Source organism: Carcharodon carcharias (genome assembly GCF_017639515.1).
Source record: "Carcharodon carcharias isolate sCarCar2 chromosome 37 unlocalized genomic scaffold, sCarCar2.pri SUPER_37_unloc_16, whole genome shotgun sequence".
NCBI classification, from domain to species: Eukaryota; Metazoa; Chordata; class Chondrichthyes; order Lamniformes; family Lamnidae; genus Carcharodon; species Carcharodon carcharias.
Window position 1 is genome coordinate 34,048 of NW_024470765.1, and position 20,953 is coordinate 55,000.

General features: G+C 52.9%; 1 long non-coding RNA gene across 1 annotated transcript; it reads right to left on the reverse strand.

The window, feature by feature from the left end:
* Positions 1-605: 605 nt before the first annotated feature.
* On the reverse strand, positions 606-20,575 carry LOC121274677. Its single transcript, XR_005942278.1, has 3 exons — positions 20,523-20,575; positions 13,026-13,082; positions 606-706 (listed from the first exon to the last, which is right to left on the reverse strand). It is a non-coding gene; the product is annotated as an uncharacterized LOC121274677 (long non-coding RNA).
* Between the last annotated feature and the right edge of the window lie 378 nt (positions 20,576-20,953).

The following is a 20,953-nucleotide window of genomic DNA, read 5'->3' on the forward strand; positions in this document are numbered from 1 at the left end:
CGGAGAGAGAGCGAGTGAGGGGGAGAGATAGCGAGTGAGGGATAGTGAGGGGGAGAGATAGCGAGTGAGGGATAGTGAGGGGGAGAGATAGCGAGTGAGGGATAGTGAGGGGGAGAGATAGCGAGTGAGGGATAGTGAGGGGGAGAGATAGCGAGTGAGGGATAGTGAGGGGGAGAGATAGCGAGTGAGGGATAGTGAGGGGGAGAGATAGCGAGTGAGGGATAGTGAGGGGGAGAGATAGCGAGTGAGGGATAGTGAGGGGGAGAGATAGCGAGTGAGGGATAGTGAGGGGGAGAGATAGCGAGTGAGGGATAGTGAGGGGGAGAGATAGCGAGTGAGGGATAGTGAGGGGGAGAGATAGCGAGTGAGGGATAGTGAGGGGGAGAGATAGCGAGTGAGGGATAGTGAGGGGGAGAGAGAGCGAGTCAGGGTTAATGAGGGGGAGAGAGAGCGAGTGAGCCTCAGGCTGGGCTGGAACTAACATTTTTCCCGGACCTCGCTCCCTCCTCCCAGTGGTGACTCTGGTGGGGGTGGGGGGGGGGGGTGGTGGGGCTGCAGGAAACTCGAGGCTTACCTCGAACCTCCTGGTTGCTTCATCGTGGAGATGGTGGTAGTAATCCCAATCGGTCACGTCGGAGATGTAAAGGAGAATTCCGATGGCCGAAGCAATGGCATTGATGACATTGGCCGCAAGGCAGGCAGTCACCTAGCCGAGGGGGAAATGTAGGGGGTGAACCCTCCAATAACAGAGTCTAAAACCGCATCGAGGGGATTCGGTGACTCCCATTGGTGTAAAACTATATCAGCCAGGCCCATTGAGGGGTCACCTTCATCCATTGGGGCACTGCTGTCAGCCAATCAACACAAGACTTCAACAGCGGCAGCCAATCAGCAGGTCTGCTGCAGAAACCACCACAAGCAGCCAATCAGCAGATAGTGTCACCAGCAGCCAATCAGCTAAAGCCAACAACAGTCGCCCATCAGCAGACATCACCAGTGGCCAATCAGGAGACATCACCAATAGCCCATGGGCAGAAGCCATCGTTAGAAGACAATCAGCAGAAGCAAAGGCCAATAGCCAAATGGTGGAAGCCGTCACGAGTAGCCAATCAGAAGCTGTCACCAGTAGCCAATCAGAAGCGGTCACCAGTAGGTTATCAGCTGAACCCGTCAGCAGGAGCCAATCAGGAGCTGTCTCCAGCAGCCAATGAGCAGAAGCCATCAGCAGAACACATCGCAGGCAGCCAATCAGCAGAGGCCATCACCAGTATCCAATCAGAAGACATCACTAGTAGCCAACCAGAGGCAAAGGAGAAGGGATCAGCATTAGTCAATCAGCCAAAACCGGAACTGTGCACAGTGACTCCCAGTGTGATACGGAGACCGGAACTGTGCACAGTGACTCCCAGTGTGATACGGAGACCGGAACTGTGCACAGTGACTCCCAGTGTGATACGGAGACCGGAACTGTGCACAGTGACTCCCAGTGTGATACAGAGACCGGAACTGTGCACAGTGACTCCCAGTGTGATACGGAGACCGGAACTGTGCACAGTGACTCCCAGTGTGATACAGAGACCGGAACTGTGCACAGTGACTCCCAGTGTGATACGGAGACCGGAACTGTGCACATTAACACCCAGTGTGATACAGAGACCGGAACTGTGCACATTGACTCCCAGTGTGATACGGAGACCGGAACTGTGCACAGAGATGCCCAGTGTGATATGGAGACAGGGACAGTGCACAGTGACTCCCAGTGTGATACGGAGACAGGAACTGTGCACAGTGACTCCCAGTGTGATACGGAGACAGTAACTGTGCACAGTGACTCCCAGTGTGATACGGAGACAGGAACTGTGCACAGTGACTCCCAGTGTGATACGGAGACAGTAACTGTGCACAGTGACTCCCAGTGTGATACGGAGACCGGAACTGTGCACAGTAACTCCCAGCGTGATACGGAGAGCAGAACTGTGCACAGTGACTCCCATTGTGATACGGAGACCAGAACTGTGCACAGTGACTCCCTGTGGGATACGGAGACCGGAACTGTGCACAGTGACTCCCAATGTGATACAGAGACTGGAACTGTGCACAGTAACTCCCAGTGTGATACAGAGACTGGAACTGGGCACAGTGACTCTGAGTGTGATACGGAGACCGGAACTGTGCACAGTAACTCCCAGTGTGATACGGAGAGCAGAACTGTGCACAGTGACTCCCAGTGTGATACGGAGACCAGAACTGTGCACAGTGACTCCCTGTGGGATACGGAGACCGGAACTGTGCACAGTGACTCCCAAAGTGATACAGAGACTGGAACTGTGCACAGTAACTCCCAGTGTGATACAGAGACTGGAACTGTGCACAGTGACTCTGAGTGTGATACGGAGACCGGAACTGTGCACAGTAGCTCCCAGTTTGATACGGAGACCAAAACAGTGCACAGTGACTCCCTGTGTGATACGGAGACCCGAACAGTGCACAGTGACTCCCAGTGTGATACGGAGACAGGAACTGTGCACAGTGACTCACAGTGTGATACGGAGACCCAAACAGTGCACAGTGACTCCCAGTGTGATACGGAGACCAGAACTGTGCACAGTGACTCCCAGTGTGATACGGAGACCCAAACAGTGCACAGTGACTCCCTGTGTGATACGGAGACCCGAACAGTGCACAGTGAATCCCAGTGTGATACGGAGCCAGGAACTGTGCACAGTGACACACAGTGTGATACGGAGACCCAAACATTGCACAGTGACTCCCAGTGTGATATGGAGACCGGAACTGTGCACAGTAACTCCCAGTGCGATACGGAGACCAGAACTGTGCACAGTAACTCCCAGTGTGATACGGAGACCAGAACTGTGCACAGTGACTCCCAGTGTGATACGGAGACCCAAACAGTGCACAGTGACTCCCTGTGTGATACGGAGACCCGAACAGTGCACAGTGAATCCCAGTGTGATACGGAGACAGGAACTGTGCACAGTGACACACAGTGTGATACGGAGACCCAAACATTGCACAGTGACTCCCAGTGTGATATGGAGACCGGAACTGTGCACAGTAACTCCCAGTGCGATACGGAGACCAGAACTGTGCACAGTAACTCCCAGTGTGATACAGAGACTGGAACTGTGCACAGTGATTCCCAGTGTGATACGGAGACCAGAACTGTGCACAGTAACTCCCAGTGTGATACGGAGACCAGAACTGTGCACAGTGACTCCCAGTGTGATACGGAGACAGGAACTGTGCACAGTGATGCCCTGTGTGATACGGAGAGAGGAACTGTGCACAGTGACTCACAGTGTGATACGGAGACCCAAACAGTGCACAGTAACTCCCAGTGTGATACGGAGACCGGAACTGTGCACAGTAACTCCCAGTGTGATACGGAGACCGGAACTGTGCACAGTAATACCCAGTGTGATACGGAGACCGGAACTGTGCACAGTGACTCCCAGTGTGATACGGAGACGGGAACTGTGCACAGTGACTCCCAGTGTGATACGGAGACAGGAACTGTGCACAGTGACTTCCAGTGAGATACGGAGACCGGAGCTGTGCACAGTGACTCTCTGTGCGATACGGAGACAGGAACTGTGCACAATGACGCCCAGTGTGATACGGAGACCGGAACGGTGCACAGTGACTCCCAGTGCGATACGGAGACCGGAATTGTGCACAGTAACTCCCAGCGTTATACGGAGACCGGTACTGTGCACAGTGACTCCCAGTGTGATACGGAGACCAGAACCGTGCACAGTGACTCTCAGTGTGATACGGAGACGGAACTGTGCACAGTGACTCCCTGTGGGATACGGAGACCGGAACTGTGCACAGTGACTCCCAATGTGATACAGAGACTGGAACTGTGCACAGTAACTCCCAGTGCGATACGGAGACCGGAACTGTGCACAGTGACTCCCAAAGTGATACAGAGACCGGAACTGTGCACAGTGATTCCCAGTGTGATACGGAGACCGGAACTGTGCACAGTGACTCCCTGTTGGATACGGAGACCGGAACTGTGCACAGTGACTCCCAATGTGATACAGAGACTGGAACTGTGCACAGTAACTCCCAGAGCGATACGGAGACCGGAACTGTGCACAGTGACTCCCAAAGTGATACAGAGACCGGAACTGTGCACAGTGATTCCCAGTGTGATACGGAGACCGGAACTGTGCACAGTGACTCCCAGTGTGATACAGAGACCGGAACTGTGCACAGTGACTCCCAGTGTGATACGGAGACCGGAACTGTGCACAGTGACTCCCAGTGTGTTACAGAGACCGGAACTGTGCACAGTGATTCCCAGTGTGATACGGAGACCGGAAATGTGCACAGTAACTCCCAGTGTGATACAGAGACCCAAACAGTGGACAGTGACTCCCTGTGTGATACGGAGACCGGAACTGTGCACAATGACACCCAGTGTGATACGGAGACCGGAACTGTGCACAGTGACTCCCAATGTGATACAGAGACCGGAACTGTGCACAGTGACTCCCAGTGTGATAGGGAGACCAGAACTGTGCATAGTGACTCCCAGTGTGATACGGAGACCGGAACTGTGCACAGTGACTCCCTGTGTGATACGGAGACCCGAACAGTGCACCGTGACTCCCAGTGTGATACGGAGACAGGAATTGTGCACAGTGACTCACAGTGTGATACGGAGACCCAAACAGTGCACAGTGACTCCCAGTGTGATATGGAGACCGGAACTGTGCACAGTAACTCCCAGTGCGATACGGAGACCAGAACTGTGCACAGTAACTCCCAGTGTGATACAGAGACTGGAACTGTGCACAGTGATTCCCAGTGTGATACGGAGACCAGAACTGTGCACAGTAACTCCCAGTGTGATACGGAGACCAGAACTGTGCACAGTGACTCCCAGTGTGATACGGAGACTGGAACTGTGCACAGTGACTCCCAGTGTGATACAGAGACTGGAACTGTGCACAGTGATTCCCAGTGTGATACGGAGACCAGAACTGTGCACAGTAACTCCCAGTGTGATACGGAGACCAGAACTGTGCACAGTGACTCCCAGTGTGATACGGAGACAGGAACTGTGCACAGTGACTCACAGTGTGATACGGAGACCCAAACAGTGCACAGTAACTCCCAGTGTGATACGGAGACCGGAACTGTGCACAGTAATACCCAGTGTGATACGGAGACCGGAACTGTGCACAGTGACTCCCAGTGTGATACGGAGACGGGAACTGTGCACAGTGACTCCCAGTGTGATACGGAGACAGGAACTGTGCACAGTGACTTCCAGTGAGATACGGAGACCGGAGCTGTGCACAGTGACTCCCAGTGTGATACAGAGACCGGAACTGTGCACAGTGACTCCCAATGCGATACGGAGACCGGAACTGTGCACAGTGACTCCCAAAGTGATACAGAGACCGGAACTGTGCACAGTGATTCCCAGTGTGATACGGAGACCGGAACTGTGCACAGTGACTCCCAGTGTGACACAGAGACCGGAACTGTGCACAGTGACTCCCAGTGTGATACGGAGACCGGAACTGTGCACAGTGACTCCCAGTGTGTTACAGAGACCGGAACTGTGCACAGTGATTCCCAGTGTGATACGGAGACCGGAACTGTGCACAGTAACTCCCAGTGTGATACGGAGACCCAAACAGTGGACAGTGACTCCCTGTGTGATACGGAGACCAGAACTGTGCACAATGACACCCAGTGTGATACGGAGACCGGAACTGTGCACAGTAACTCCCAATGTGATACAGAGACCGGAACTGTGCACAGTGACTCCCAGTGTGATAGGGAGACCAGAATTGTGCATAGTGACTCCCAGTGTGATACGGAGACCGGAACTGTGCCCAGTGACTCCCAATGTGATACGGAGACCGGAACTGTGCACAGTAGCTCCCAGTTTGATACGGAGACCAAAACAGTGCACAGTGACTCCCTGTGTGATACGGAGACCCGAACAGTGCACAGTGTCACCCAGTGTGATACAGAGACAGGAATTGTGCACAGTGACTCACAGTGTGATACGGAGACCCAAACAGTGCACAGTGACTCCCAGTGTGATATGGAGACCGGAACTGTGCACAGTAACTCCCAGTGTGATACGGAGACCAGAACTGTGCACAGTGACTCCCAGTGTGATACGGAGACCGGAACTGTGCACAGTGACTCCCTGTGGGATAACGGAGACCGGATCTGTGCACAGTGACTCCCAATGTGATACAGAGACTGGAACTGTGCACAGTAACTCCCAGTGCGATACGGAGACCGGAAATGTGCACAGTGACTCCCAAAGTGATACAGAGACCGGAACTGTGCACAGTGATTCCCAGTGTGATACGGAGACCGGAACTGTGCACAGTGACTCCCAGTGTGATACAGAGACCGGAACTGTGCACAGTGACTCCCAGTGTGATACGGAGACCGGAACTGTGCACAGTGACTCCCAGTGTGATACGGAGACAGGAACTGTGCACAGTGACTCCCAGTGAGATACGGAGACCGGAACTGTACACAGTGACTCCCAGTGTGATACAGAGACAGGAACTGTTCACAGTGACTCCCAGTGTGAAACGGAGACTGGAACTGTGCACAGTGACTCCCTGTGCGATACGGAGACAGGAACTGTGCACAATGACGCCCGGTGTGATACGGAGACCGGAATTGTACACGGTAACTCCCAGCATTATACGGAGACCGGTACTGTGCACAGTGACTCCCAGTGTGATACGGAGACCGGAAATGTGCACAGTGACTCCCAGTGTGATACAGAGACCGGAACTGTGCACAGTGACTCCCAGTGTGATACGGAGACCGGAACTGTGCACAGTAACTCCCAGTGTGATACAGAGACCCAAACAGTGGACAGTGACTCCCTGTGTGATACGGAGACCGGAACTGTGCACAATGACACCCAGTGTGATACGGAGACCGGAACTGTGCACAGTGACTCCCAATGTGATACAGAGACCGGAACTGTGCACAGTGACTCCCAGTGTGATAGGGAGACCAGAACTGTGCATAGTGACTCCCAGTGTGATACGGAGACCGGAACTGTGCACAGTAGCTCCCAGTTTGATACGGAGACCAAAACAGTGCACAGTGACTCCCTGTGTGATACGGAGACCCGAACAGTGCACCGTGACTCCCAGTGTGATACGGAGACAGGAATTGTGCACAGTGACTCACAGTGTGATATGGAGACCGGAACTGTGCACAGTAACTCCCAGTGCGATACGGAGACCAGAACTGTGCACAGTAACTCCCAGTGTGATACGGAGACCCAAACAGTGCACAGTGACTCCCAGTGTGATATGGAGACCGGAACTGTGCACAGTAACTCCCAGTGCGATACGGAGACCAGAACTGTGCACAGTAACTCCCAGTGTGATACAGAGACTGGAACTGTGCACAGTGATTCCCAGTGTGATACGGAGACCAGAACTGTGCACAGTAACTCCCAGTGTGATACGGAGACCAGAACTGTGCACAGTGACTCCCAGTGTGATACGGAGACAGGAACTGTGCACAGTGATGCCCTGTGTGATACGGAGAGAGGAACTGTGCACAGTGACTCACAGTGTGATACGGAGACCGGAACTGTGCACAGTAATACCCAGTGTGATACGGAGACCGGAACTGTGCACAGTAATACCCAGTGTGATACGGAGACCGGAACTGTGCACAGTAACTCCCAGTGTGATACGGAGACCGGAACTGTGCACAGTAATACCCAGTGTGATACGGAGACCGGAACTGTGCACAGTGACTCCCAGTGTGATACGGAGACGGGAACTGTGCACAGTGACTCCCAGTGTGATACGGAGACAGGAACTGTGCACAGTGACTTCCAGTGAGATACGGAGACCGGAGCTGTGCACAGTGACTCCCAGTGTGATACAGAGACCGGAACTGTGCACAGTGACTCCCAGTGTGATACGGAGACGGGAACTGTGCACAGTAACTCCCAGTGTGAAACGGAGACCGGAACTGTGCACAGTGACTCCCAGTGAGATACGGAGACCGGAATTGTACACAGTAACTCCCAGCGTTAAACGGAGACCGGTACTGTGCACAGTGACTCCCAGTGTGATACGGAGACCAGAACCGTGCACAGTGACTCTCAGTGTGATACGGAGACGGAACTGTGCAAAGTGACTCCCTGTGGGATACGGAGACCGGAACTGTGCACAGTGACTCCCAATGTGATACAGAGACTGGAACTGTGCACAGTAACTCCCAGTGCGATACGGAGACCGGAACTGTGCACAGTGACTCCCAAAGTGATACAGAGACCGGAACTGTGCACAGTGATTCCCAGTGTGATACGGAGACCGGAACTGTGCACAGTAACTCCCAGTGTGATACAGAGACCCAAACAGTGGACAGTGACTCCCTGTGTGATACGGAGACCAGAACTGTGCACAATGACACCCAGTGTGATACGGAGACCGGAACTGTGCACAGTAACTCCCAATGTGATACAGAGACCGGAACTGTGCACAGTGACTCCCAGTGTGATAGGGAGACCAGAATTGTGCATAGTGACTCCCAGTGTGATACGGAGACCGGAACTGTGCACAGTGACTCCCTGTGGGATAACGGAGACCGGATCTGTGCACAGTGACTCCCAATGTGATACAGAGACTGGAACTGTGCACAGTAACTCCCAGTGCGATACGGAGACCGGAACTGTGCACAGTGACTCCCAAAGTGATACAGAGACCGGAACTGTGCACAGTGATTCCCAGTGCGATACGGAGACCGGAACTGTGCACAGTGACTCCCAGTGTGATACAGAGACCGGAACTGTGCACTGTGACTCCCAGTGTGATACGGAGACCGGAACTGTGCACAGTGACTCCCAGTGTGATACGGAGACAGGAACTGTGCACAGTGACTCCCAGTGAGATACGGAGTCCGGAGCTGTGCACAGTAACTCCCAGTGTGATACAGAGACCGGAACTGTTCACAGTGACTCCCAGTGTGATACGGAGACCGGAACTGTGCACAGTGACTCCCTGTGCGATACGGAGACAGGAACTGTGCACAATGACGCCCAGTGTGATACGGAGACCGGAACTGTGCACAGTGACTCCCAGTGCGATACGGAGACCGGAATTGTACACAGTAACTCCCAGCATTATACGGAGACCGGTACTGTGCACAGTGACTCCCAGTGTGATAGGGAGACCGGAACTGTGCACAGTGACTCCCAGTGTGATACAGAGACCGGAACTGTGCACAGTGACTCCAAGTGTGATACGGAGACCGGAACTGTGCACAGTGACTCCCAGTGTTATACAGAGACCGGAACTGTGCACAGTGATTCCCAGTGTGATACGGAGACCGGAAATGTGCACAGTAACTCCCAGTGTGATACAGAGACCCAAACAGTGGACAGTGACTCCCTGTGTGATACGGAGACCGGAACTGTGCACAATGACATCCAGTGTGATACGGAGACCGGAACTGTGCACAGTGACTCCCAATGTGATACAGAGACCGGAACTGTGCACAGTGACTCCCAGTGTGATAGGGAGACCAGAACTGTGCACAGTGACTCCCAGTGTGATACGGAGACCGGAACTGTGCACAGTGACTCCCTGTGTGATACGGAGACCCGAACAGTGCACCGTGACTCCCAGTGTGATACGGAGACAGGAATTGTGCACAGTGACTCACAGTGTGATACGGAGACCCAAACAGTGCACAGTGACTCCCAGTGTGATATGGAGACCGGAACAGTGCACAGTAACTCCCAGTGCGATACGGAGACCAGAACTGTGCACAGTAACTCCCAGTGTGATACGGAGACCAGAACTGTGCACAGTGACTCCCAGTGTGATACGGAGACCGGAACTGTGCACAGTGACTCCCTGTGGGATACGGAGACCCAAACTGTGCACAGTGACTCCCAATGTGATACAGAGACTGGAACTGTGCACAGTAACTCCCAGTGCGATACGGAGACCGGAACTGTGCACAGTGACTCCCAAAGTGATACAGAGACCGGAACTGTGCACAGTGATTCCCAGTGTGATACGGAGACCGGAACTGTGCACAGTGACTCCCAGTGTGATACAGAGACCGGAACTGTGCACAGTGATTCCCAGTGTGATACGGAGACCGGAACTGTGCGCAGTAACTCCCAATGTGATACAGAGACCGGAACTGTGCACAGTGACTCCCAGTGTGATAGGGAGACCAGAATTGTGCATAGTGACTCCCAGTGTGATACGGAGACCGGAACTGTGCACAGTGACTCCCTGTGGGATAACGGAGACCGGATCTGTGCACAGTGACTCCCAATGTGATACAGAGACTGGAACTGTGCACAGTAACTCCCAGTGCGATACGGAGACCGGAACTGTGCACAGTGACTCCCTGTGGGATAACGGAGACCGGATCTGTGCACAGTGACTCCCAATGTGATACAGAGACTGGAACTGTGCACAGTAACTCCCAGTGCGATACGGAGACCGGAACTGTGCACAGTGACTCCCAAAGTGATACAGAGACCGGAACTGTGCACAGTGATTCCCAGTGTGATACGGAGACCGGAACTGTGCACAGTGACTCCCAGTGTGATACAGAGACCGGAACTGTGCACAGTAACTCCCAGTGCGATACGGAGACCGGAACTGTGCACAGTGACTCCCAAAGTGATACAGAGACCGGAACTGTGCACAGTGATTCCCAGTGTGATACGGAGACCGGAACTGTGCACAGTGACTCCCAGTGTGATACGGAGACCGGAACTGTGCACAGTGACTCCCAGTGTGATACGGAGACCGGAACTGTGCACAGTGACTCCCAGTGTGATACGGAGACAGGAACTGTGCACAGTGACTCCCAGTGAGATACGGAGACCGGAGCTGTGCACAGTAACTCCCAGTGTGATACAGAGACCGGAACTGTTCACAGTGACTCCCAGTGTGATACGGAGACCGGAACTGTGCACAGTGACTCCCTGTGCGATACGGAGACAGGAACTGTGCACAATGACGCCCAGTGTGATACGGAGACCGGAACGGTGCACAGTGACTCCCAGTGCGATACGGAGACCGGAATTGTACACAGTAACTCCCAGCATTATACGGAGACCGGTACTGTGCACAGTGACTCCCAGTGTGATACGGAGACCGGAACTGTGCACAGTAACTCCCAGTGTGATACGGAGACCGGAACTGTGCATGTAACCCCCAGTGTGATACGGAGACCGGATTTGTGCACAGTGACTCCCAGTGTGTTACGGAGACCGGAACTGTGCACAGTAACTCCCAGTGTGATACGGAGACCGGAACTGTGCACAGTGACTCCCAGTGTGATACGGAGACCGGAACTGTGCACAGTGACTCCCAGTGTGATACGGAGACCGGAATTGTACGCAGTAACTCCCAGCTTTATACGGAGGCCGGTACTGTGCACAGTGACTCCCAGTGTGATATGGAGACTGGAACTGTGCACAGTAACTCCCAGTGTGATACAGAGACCGGAACTGTGCGCAGTAACTCCCAGTGTGATACGGAGACCGGAACTGTGTACAGTAACTCCCAGTGTGATACCCAGACAGGGACTGTGCACAGTAACTCCCAGTGTGATACGGAGACAGGAACTGTGCACAGTAACTCCCAGTGTGATACGGAGACCGGAAATGTGCACAGTGACTCCCAGTGTGATAGGGAGACTGGAACTGTGCACAGTGACTCCCAGTGTGATAAAGAGACCGGAACTGTGCACAGTGACTCCCAGTGTGATACAGACACCGGAACCGTGCACAGTGACTCCCAGTGTGATACGGAGATCGGAACTGTGCACAATAACTCCCAGTGTGATACGGAGACCGGAACTGAGCACCGTGACTCCCAGTGTGATACGGAGACCGGAACTGTGCACAGTGACTCCCAGTGTGATATGGAGATCGGAAATGTGCACAGTAACTCCCAGTGTGATACAGAGACCGGAACTGTGCACAGTGAATCCCAGTGTGATAGGGAGACTGGAACTGTGCACAGTGACTCCCAGTGTGATACAGAGACCGGAACTGTGCACAGTGACTCCCAGTGTGATACGGAGACCGGAACTGCGCACAGTAACTCCCAGTGTGATACAGAGACCGGAACCGTGCACAGTGACTCCCAGTGTGATACGGAGATCGGAACTGTGCACAATAACTCCCAGTGTGATACGGAGACCGGAACTGAGCACCGTGACTCCCAGTGTGATACGGAGACCGGAACTGTGCACAGTGACTCCCAGTGTGATATGGAGATCGGAAATGTGCACAGTAACTCCCAGTGTGATACAGAGACCGGAACTGTGCACAGTGAATCCCAGTGTGATAGGGAGACTGGAACTGTGCACAGTGACTCCCAGTGTGATACAGAGACCGGAACTGTGCACAGTGACTCCCAGTGTGATACGGAGACCGGAACTGCGCACAGTAACTCCCAGTGTGATACAGAGACCGGAACCGTGCACAGTGACTCCCAGTGTGATACGGAGATCGGAACTGTGCACAGTGACTCCCAGTGTGATACGGAGACCGGAACTGTGCACAGTGACTCCCAGTGTGATATGGAGATCGGAAATGTGCACAGTAACTCCCAGTGTGATACAGAGACCGGAACTGTGCACAGTGACTCCCCATGTGATACGGAGACCGGAACTGTGCACAGTGAATCCCAGTGTGATGCGGAGACCGGACCTGTGCACAGTGAATCCCAGTGTGATACGGAGACCGGAACTGTGCACATTGAATCCCAGTGTGATACGGAGACCGGAACTGTGCACAGTGACTCCCAGTGTGGCCTAACTAATGTCTGTTAATCCTTTAACGTTATATATGCCTATAACAGAGAGAATCCCTTCATCGGAAGTTTCCACCAGTGACATTTTTACTACATTTCATGCCCGATATGATTCGATCCTCAAAGAGGGACTGTGATAGGCCAAGCTGTTATGTAAGTGAGAATGTTGTTTTCAGTACTTACAAGAGGTTTTTTAGGCTGGTGTTCACATTCAACTGCCAGAGACCCTGAAACTATTAACTGTAAGACACAAGATGGTCACAGAGCAAAGTACTAATAACAACGTCCCACATTCATTCCCCTAATTCAGGCAGTGGAAGTGACCCAACTGGTCCACAAAATGGATAATCAAACAGAACCTGAGAACCAAACAGGAACTCAGCCACATGGTGAGATGTCAGGGACAGAAGACAAATCACTCGGTTAAAGCATGAGGTTTTCAGGAGCACCTTAAAGGAGGAGAGAGAGAGTGAAAGAGAGGGTGAGAGAGATAGAGAGACGGAGAGAGAGAGAGAGTGAGTGAGAGAGAGAGGGAGAGCAAGAGAGGGAGACAGAGAGTGAGAGAGATAGAGAGACGGAGAGAGAGACAGTGAGAGAGATAGAGAGAGAGACAGTGAGAGAGATAGAGAGAGAGTTAGAGAGAGAGTTAGCGAGAGAGAGAGAAGGAGAGAGAGAGAGAGAAAGAGTGAGAGCGAGAGAGACGGAGAGAGAGAGAGAGTTAGAGAGAGAGATTAGAGAGAGTGAGACAGGTTAGAGAGAGTGAGAGATGGAGAGCAAGTTAGAGAGAGAGAAAGAGAGAGACAGACAGACAGAGAGATTAGAGAGAGTGAGAGAAATTAGAGAGAGGGAGAGTGAGAGAGAGAGAGTGTGACAGAGAGTGAGTGACAGAGACAGAGAGAGAGTGAGAGAGAGAGAGAGAGTGTGACAGAGAGTGAGTGACAGAGACAGAGAGAGAGTGAGAGAGAGAGAGAGTGTGAGACAGAGAGTGTAAGAGAGAGAGTGAGAGAGAGAGTGAGAGAGAGAGACGGAGAGAGATAGAGAGAAAGTGAGATTGAGAAAGAGAGAGAGAGATAGAGAGATAGTGAGAGTGAGAAAGAGAGAGAGAGACAGAGAGAGAGATTAGAGAGAGTGGGAGAAATTAGAGAGAGTGAGAGTGAGAGAGAAAGAGAGAGTGAGAGAGAGAGAGAGAGTGTGAGACAGAGAGTGAGAGAGAGAGAGTGAGAGAGAGAGAGAGAGAGAGAGACGGAGAGAGATAGAGAGAAAGTGAGAATGAGAAAGAGAGAGAGAGACAGAGAGGGAGAGACAGACAGAGAGTGAGAGAGAGAGAGAGTGAGAGAGGGTGATAGAGGTAGAGAGAGTGAGAGAGATAGAGAGAGTGAGAGAGTAAGAGAGACAGAAAGAGAGACGGAGAGAGATAGAGAGAGAGAGATAGATAGAGAGAGAGAGTGAGATAGAGAGAGAGAGAGAGAGAGAGATAGATAGAGAGAGAGAGTGAGATAGAGAGAGAGAGTGAGAGAGCGAGAAAGAGACAGAGAGAGTGAGATAGAGAGAGAGTGAGAGAGAGTGAGAGAAATAGAGAGATAGAGAGAGTGAGAGTGAGAGGGAGAGTGAGGGAGAGAGAGTGAGAGAGTGAGAGAGTGAGAGAGAGAGACAGAGAGAGAGAAAGACAGAGAGAGAGAAAGACAGAGAGAGATAGAGAGAGTGAGATAGATACAGAGAGAGTGAGAGAGAGTGAGAGAGACGGAGAGAGAGTGAGAGGGGGTGAGAGAGATAGAGTGAGAGAGATAGAGAGCGTGAGAGAGAGAGTGAGAGAGATAGTGACAGAGAGAGATAGACATAGAGAGAGAGAGAGAGAAAGTGAGAGTGAGAAAGAGAGAGACAGACAGAGAGAGAGAGACAGAGAGAAAGAGAGAGTGAGAGAGACGGAGCGAGAGACAGAGAGAAAGAGAGAGTGAGAGAGACGGAGAGAGATAGTTAGAGAGAGAGAGGGAGAGAAAGAGAGAGAGACAGAGAGAGAGTGAGAGAGGGTGAGAGAGATGGAGAGAGTGAGAGTGAGAGAGAGTGAGAGAGAGAGAAAGAGAGAGTGAGAGAGAGAGAGTGAGAGAGAGAGATAGACATAGAGAGAGAGAGAGAGAGAAAGTGAGAGTGAGAAAGAGAGAGACAGACACAGAGAGAGAGATAGAGAGAGTGAGAGTGAGAGTGAGAGTGAGAGTGAGAGTGAGAGTGAGAGTGAGAGTGAGAGTGAGAGTGAGAGAGAGTGAGAGAGAGAGAGAAAGAAGGAGTGAGAGAGAGAGTGAGAGAGAGAGAGAGATAGTGAGAAAGAGATAGAGAGAGACAGAGAGTGAGAGTGAGAGAGAGAGAGACAGAGAGTGAGAGTGAGAGAGAGAGAGACAGAGAGAGTGAGAGAGATGGAGAGAGATAGATAGAGAGAGTAGGGAGAGAAAGAGATAGACAAAGAGAGAGAGTGAGAGAGGATGAGAGAGATAGAGAGAGTGAGAGAGAGTGAGAGAGAGAGTGAGAGACAGAGTGAGAGAGAGAGAGAGACAGCGAGAGAAGGAGAGAGATAGAGAGAGATAGATAGACACAGAGAGAGTGAGATAGAGAGAGAAAGACAGAGAGAGAGAGAGTGAGTGAGAGAGAGTGAGATAGAGTGAGAGAGAGAGATGGAGAGAGATAGATAGAGAGAGAGAGAGAGTGAGATAGAGAGAGAAAGAGAGTGAGGGTGAGAGAGACGGGGAGAGATAGAGAGAGAGAGGGAGGGAGAGAAAGAGAGAGAGACAAAGAGAGAGAGAGAGTGAGAGAGATAGAGAGAGTGAGAGAGAGAGAGTGAGTGAGCGAGAGAGACAGAGAGAGAGAGAGACGGAGAGAGATAGAGAGAGAGAGATAGATAGGGAGAGAGTGAGATAGAGAGAGAGTGAGAGAGTGAGGGAGAGAGACAGAGAGAGTTAGATAGAGAGAGAGTGAGAGAAATAGAGAGAATGCGAGAGTGCGAGAGTGCGAGAGTGAGAGAGAGACGGAGAGAGATAGAGAGAGAGATAGAGAGAGAGAGATCGATAGAGAGAGTGAGATAGAGACAGAGAGAGAGAGAGACGGAGAGAGATAGAGAGAGAGAGGGAGAGAAAGAGAGAGGGGGTAAGAGAGATAGAGAGAGTGAGAGAGATAGAGAGTGTGAGAGAGAGTGAGAGAGAGAGTGACGAAGAGAAATAGAGAGAGAGAGAGACAGAAAGTGAGAGTGAGAAAGAGAGAGACAGACAGAGGGAGAGAGACAGAGAGAAATAGAGAGTGAGAGAGTGAGAGAGACAGGGAGAGATAGAGAGAGAAAGGGAGAGAAAGAGAGAGAGACAAAGAGAGCGAGAGTGAGGGTGAGACAGATAGAGAGAGAGAGATAGAGAGAATGAGAGAGAGAGAGTGAGAGAGAGAGAGTGAGATAGAGAGAGTGAGATAGAGAGAGAGGGACAGAGAGAGTGAGAAAGAAAGAGAGTGAGAGAGACGGGGAAAGACAGAGAGAGAGAGGGGGAGAAAGCGAGAGAGAGACAGAGAGCGAGTGAGAGTGAGAGAGTGTGAGGGAGATAGAGAGTGTGAGAGAGATAGAGAGAGTGAGAGAGAGAGACGGAGAGAGATAGAGAGCTAGAAAGATAGATAGAGAGAGAGAGATAAATAGAGAAAGAGAGAGAGAGAAACATAGAGAGTGAGAGTGAGATAGAGAGAGAGTGGGATAGAGAGAGAGAGAGTGAGAGAGAGTGAGAGAGAGGGAGTGAGAGAGAGACAGAGAGAGAGATGGAGAGAGGTAGAGAGTGGGATGGATAGATAGTGGGGGACATAGATAAAGAGATAGACACAGAGAGAGAGAGATAGAGGGAGTGAGAGATAGAGGGATTGAGAGAGTGAGAGAAAGAGAGAGAGACAGATAGAGAGTGAGAGATTGACAGAGAGAGAAGAGAGAAAGAGAGAGACAGAGAGAGGATGAGATAGAGGGAGAGAAAGACAGAGAGAGTGAGAGAGATAGAGAGAGAAAGAGAAAGAGACAGAGAGAGAGTGAGAGAGACAGAGAGAGTGAGAGTGATAGAGAGAGTGAGAGAGAGAGAGAGAGATAGAGAGAGATTGAGTGAGAGAGAGAGAGAGGGAGACGGAGAGGTTTAGGGAGGGAATTCCAGAGCTCAGGATCCACCCCCAGGCAGCTGAAGGCACGGCCGCCAAACGTGGAGCGATTAAAATCGGGGGGATGGTCAAGAGGCTGGAATCGGAGGAGCGCAGAGATCTCGGAGGGACGTAGGAGGGTTACAGAGATAGGGAGGGTTGTAGGGGCTGGAGGAGGTTACAGAGATAGGGAGGAGTGTAGGGGCTGGAGGAGGTTACAGAGATAGGGAGGGTTGTAGGGGCTGGAGGAGGTTACAGAGATAGGGAGGGGTGTAGGGGCTGGAGGAGGTTACAGAGATAGGGAGGGGTTTATGGGCTGGAGGAGGTTACAGAGATAGGGAGGGGTGTAGGAGCTGGAGGAGGTTACTGAGATAAGGAGGGGTGTAGGGGCTGGAGTAGGTTACAGAGATAGGGAGGGGTGTAGGGGCTGGAGGAGGTTACAGAGATAGGGAGGGGTGTAGGGGCTGGAGGAGGTTACAGAGATAGGGAGGGTTGTAGGGGCTGGAGGAGGTGACAGAGATAGGGAGGGGTGTATGGGCTGGAGGTGGTTACAGAGATAGGGAGGGTTGTAGGGGCTGGAGGAGGTTACAGAGATAGGGAGGATTGTAGGGGCTGGAGGAGGTTACAGAGATAGGGAGGGTTGTAGGGGCTGGAGGAGGTTACAGAGATCGGGAGGGGTGTAGGGACTGGAGGAGGTTACAGAGATAGGGAGGGTTGTAGGGACTGGGGGAGGTTACAGAGATAGGGAGGGGTGTAGGGACTGGAGGAGGTTACAGAGATAGGGAGGGTTGTAGGGGCTGGAAGAGGTTACAGAGATAGGGAGGGGTGTAGGGGCTGGAGGAGTTTACAGTCATAGGGAGGGGTGTAGGGGCTGGAGGAGGTTACAGAGATAGGGAGGGTTGTTGGTCGCTGTAGGAAGTTACAGATATAGGGAGGGGTGTAGGGGCTGGTGGAGGTTACAGAGATAGGGAGGAGTGTAGGGGCTGTAGGAGGTTACAGAGATAGGGAGGGGTGTAGTTGCTGGAGGAGGTTACAGAGATAGGGAGGGCTGTAGGGGCTGGAGGAGGTTAAAGAGAAGGGAGGGGTGTAGGGGCTGGAGGAGGTTACAGAGATAGGGAGGGGAGTAGGGGATGGAGGAGGTTACAGAGATAGGGAGGGGTGTAGGAGACTGGAGGAGGTTACAGAGATAGGGAGGGGTGTCGGGGCTGGAGGAGGTTACAGTGACAGGGAGGTTTGTAGGGGCTCGAGGAAGTTACAGAGATAGGGAGGGTTATAGGGGCTGGAGGAAGTTACAGAGATAGGGAGTGTTGTAGGGGGCTGGTGGAGGTTACAGAGATAAGGAGGTTGGTTGGGACTGGAGAAGGCTACAGGGATAGGGAGGAGTGTAGGGGTTGCAGTAGTTTACCGAGATAGGGAAGGCTGTAGGGGCTGGAGGAAGTTACAGAGATCGGGAGGAGAGTAGAGTTTGGAGGTGTTTACAGATATAGGGAGGGATGTAGGGGCTGGAGTAGGTTACAGAGATAGGGAGAGTTGTAGGGGTTGGAGGAGGATAGAGAGATAGGGAGGGTTGTAGGAATGGAGGATGTTACAGAGATAGGGATGGGTGTAGGGTTTGGAGGAGGTTACTGATATAGGGAGGGGTGTAGGGGCTGGAGGAGGTTACAGAGATAGGGAAGGTTGTAGTGACTGGAGGAGGTTATAGAGATAGGGAGGGTGTCTAGGGGCAGGAGGAGGATACAGTGATAGGGAGGGTTGTAGGGGCGGGAGGAGGTTACAGAGTTAGGGAGGGGTGTAGGTGTGGGAGGTGGTTACAGAGATATGGAGGTTTGTAGGGGCTGAAGGATGTTACAGAGATAGGGAGGGGTGTATGGACTGGTGGAGTTTACAGAGATAGGGAGGGACATAGGGGATGGAGGAGGTTACAGAGTTAGGGAGGTTTGTAGGGGCTGGAGGAGGTTACAGAGATAGGGAAGGTTGTAGGGACTGGAGGAGGTTACATAGATAGGGAGGGTTGTAGGGGCGGGAGGAGGTTGCAGAGATAGGCAGGGTTGTAGGGGCGGGAGGAGGTTTCAGAGATAGGCAGGGTTGTAGGGGGTGGAGGAGGTTACAGAGATAGGCAGGGTTGTAGGGGGTGGAGGAGGTTACAGAGATAGGGAGGGTTGTAGGGGCTGAAGGATGTTGCACAGATAGGGAGGGTTGTAGGGGTTGGAGGAGGTTAAAGAGATAATGAGGGTTGTGGGGGCTGGAGGAGGTTACAGAGATAGGGAGGGGTGTAGGGGCTGGAGGAGGGTACAGAGATAGGGAGGGGTTTAGGGGCTGCAGGAGGTTACAGAGATAGGGAGGATTGTAGGGGCTGGAGGAGGTTACAGTGATAGGGAGGGGTGTATGGGCTGGAGGAGGTTACAGAGATAGTGAGAGTTCTGGGGCTGGGGGAGTTTACAGAGGTAGGGAGGTTTGTAGGGACTGGAGGAGGTTGCAGAGATAGGGAGGGGTGTAGAGCCTGCAGGAGGTTACAGGGATAGGGAGGTTTGTAGGGGCTGGAGGAGGTTACAGAGATTTTGAGGGGTGTACGGGCTGGAGGAGGTTACAGAGTTAGGGAGGGGTGTAGGGGCTGAAGGAGGTTACAGAGATAGGGAGGGTTGTAGGGGCTGGCCGAAGTTACAGAGATAGGGAGGGTTGTAGGGACTAGAGGAGGTTACAGAGATAGGGAGGGGTGTAGAGCCTGCAGGAGGTTACAGGGATAGGGAGGTTTGTAGGGGCTGGAGGAAGTTCCAGAGATTGGGAGGGGTGTAGGGGCTGGAGGAGGTTACAGAGATTTTGAGGGGTGTAGGGGCTGGAGGAGGTTACAGAGATAGGGAGGGTTTTCGGTGCTGGAGGAGATTACAGAGTTAGGGAGGGGTGTAGGGGCTGAAGGAGGTTACAGAGATAGGGAGGGTTGTCGGGGCTGGCCGAAGATACAGAGATAGGGAGGGTTGTAGGGACTAGAAGAGGTTACAGAGATAGGGAGGGTGTAGGGGCTGGAGGCGGTTAAAGAGATAGGGAGTGTTGTATGGGCTTGAGGAGGTTACCGAGATAGGGAGGGGTGTAGGGACTAGAGGAGGTTACAGAGATAGGGAGGGTTGTAGGGGCTGGAGGAGGTTACAGAGATAGGGAGGAGGCTGGAGGAGGTTACAGAGATAGGGAGGAGGCTGGAGGAGTTTACAGAGATAAGGAGGGGGGCAGGAGGAGGTCACAGAGATAGGGAGGGGTGCTGGAGGTGTTTACAAAGATACGGAGGGGGGCTAGAGGAGGTTACAGAGATAGGGAGGGGGGATGGAGGTGATTACAGAGATAGGGAGGGAGGGGTACTAGGTTTCTCAATCCCTGTGTAAAAGCCTCGAGGGGCTGAATGGCCTCCTCGTGTTTGCTGTGAGACTTCCAGCTCCCTGACCTGGGTCCTTGCAGCTTCCCCACCCCCACCACCCCCTCCCCCCCGGCCGAGCGGAGGTCGGAGGGCGGAGGGGACAGGGTCACCGAGTGACCACCCTCCGGCCGGCCACTCACCAGCAGTGCCAGCCACCAGGGGACCCCGAGCTTGGTCACCTCCGAGACTCTGGAGAGGCGGAGTGCAAATCCGAAGCTGAGCTGGGCGAGGGCCAACATGATCAGGGCCGTCTGCCAAGGAGAGATGCACAGAGTGAGACAGAGGAGGCCATTTGGCCCATCACCCTCCCTGCTAGCCCTTTGGTCAAACTGTCTAATTACTCCTGCATTCCTACCCCCCCCCACCACCGCCTTCTTATTTTCCCTCTTTGTACATTTACCACCTCCCCGCCCCCCCTCCTGATCTCACCGCCACCCCCCCCCCCCCCCGCCGATTGGTCAGATTCCAACAACTCACTGCCTCATCTCCCCTCCCAATCCCCCTCCGCGCCCCACCCCCGCTTCCATTCCCCCCATTCCCCTTTGAACCCCGTGTCCCTCTGGTTACCGAC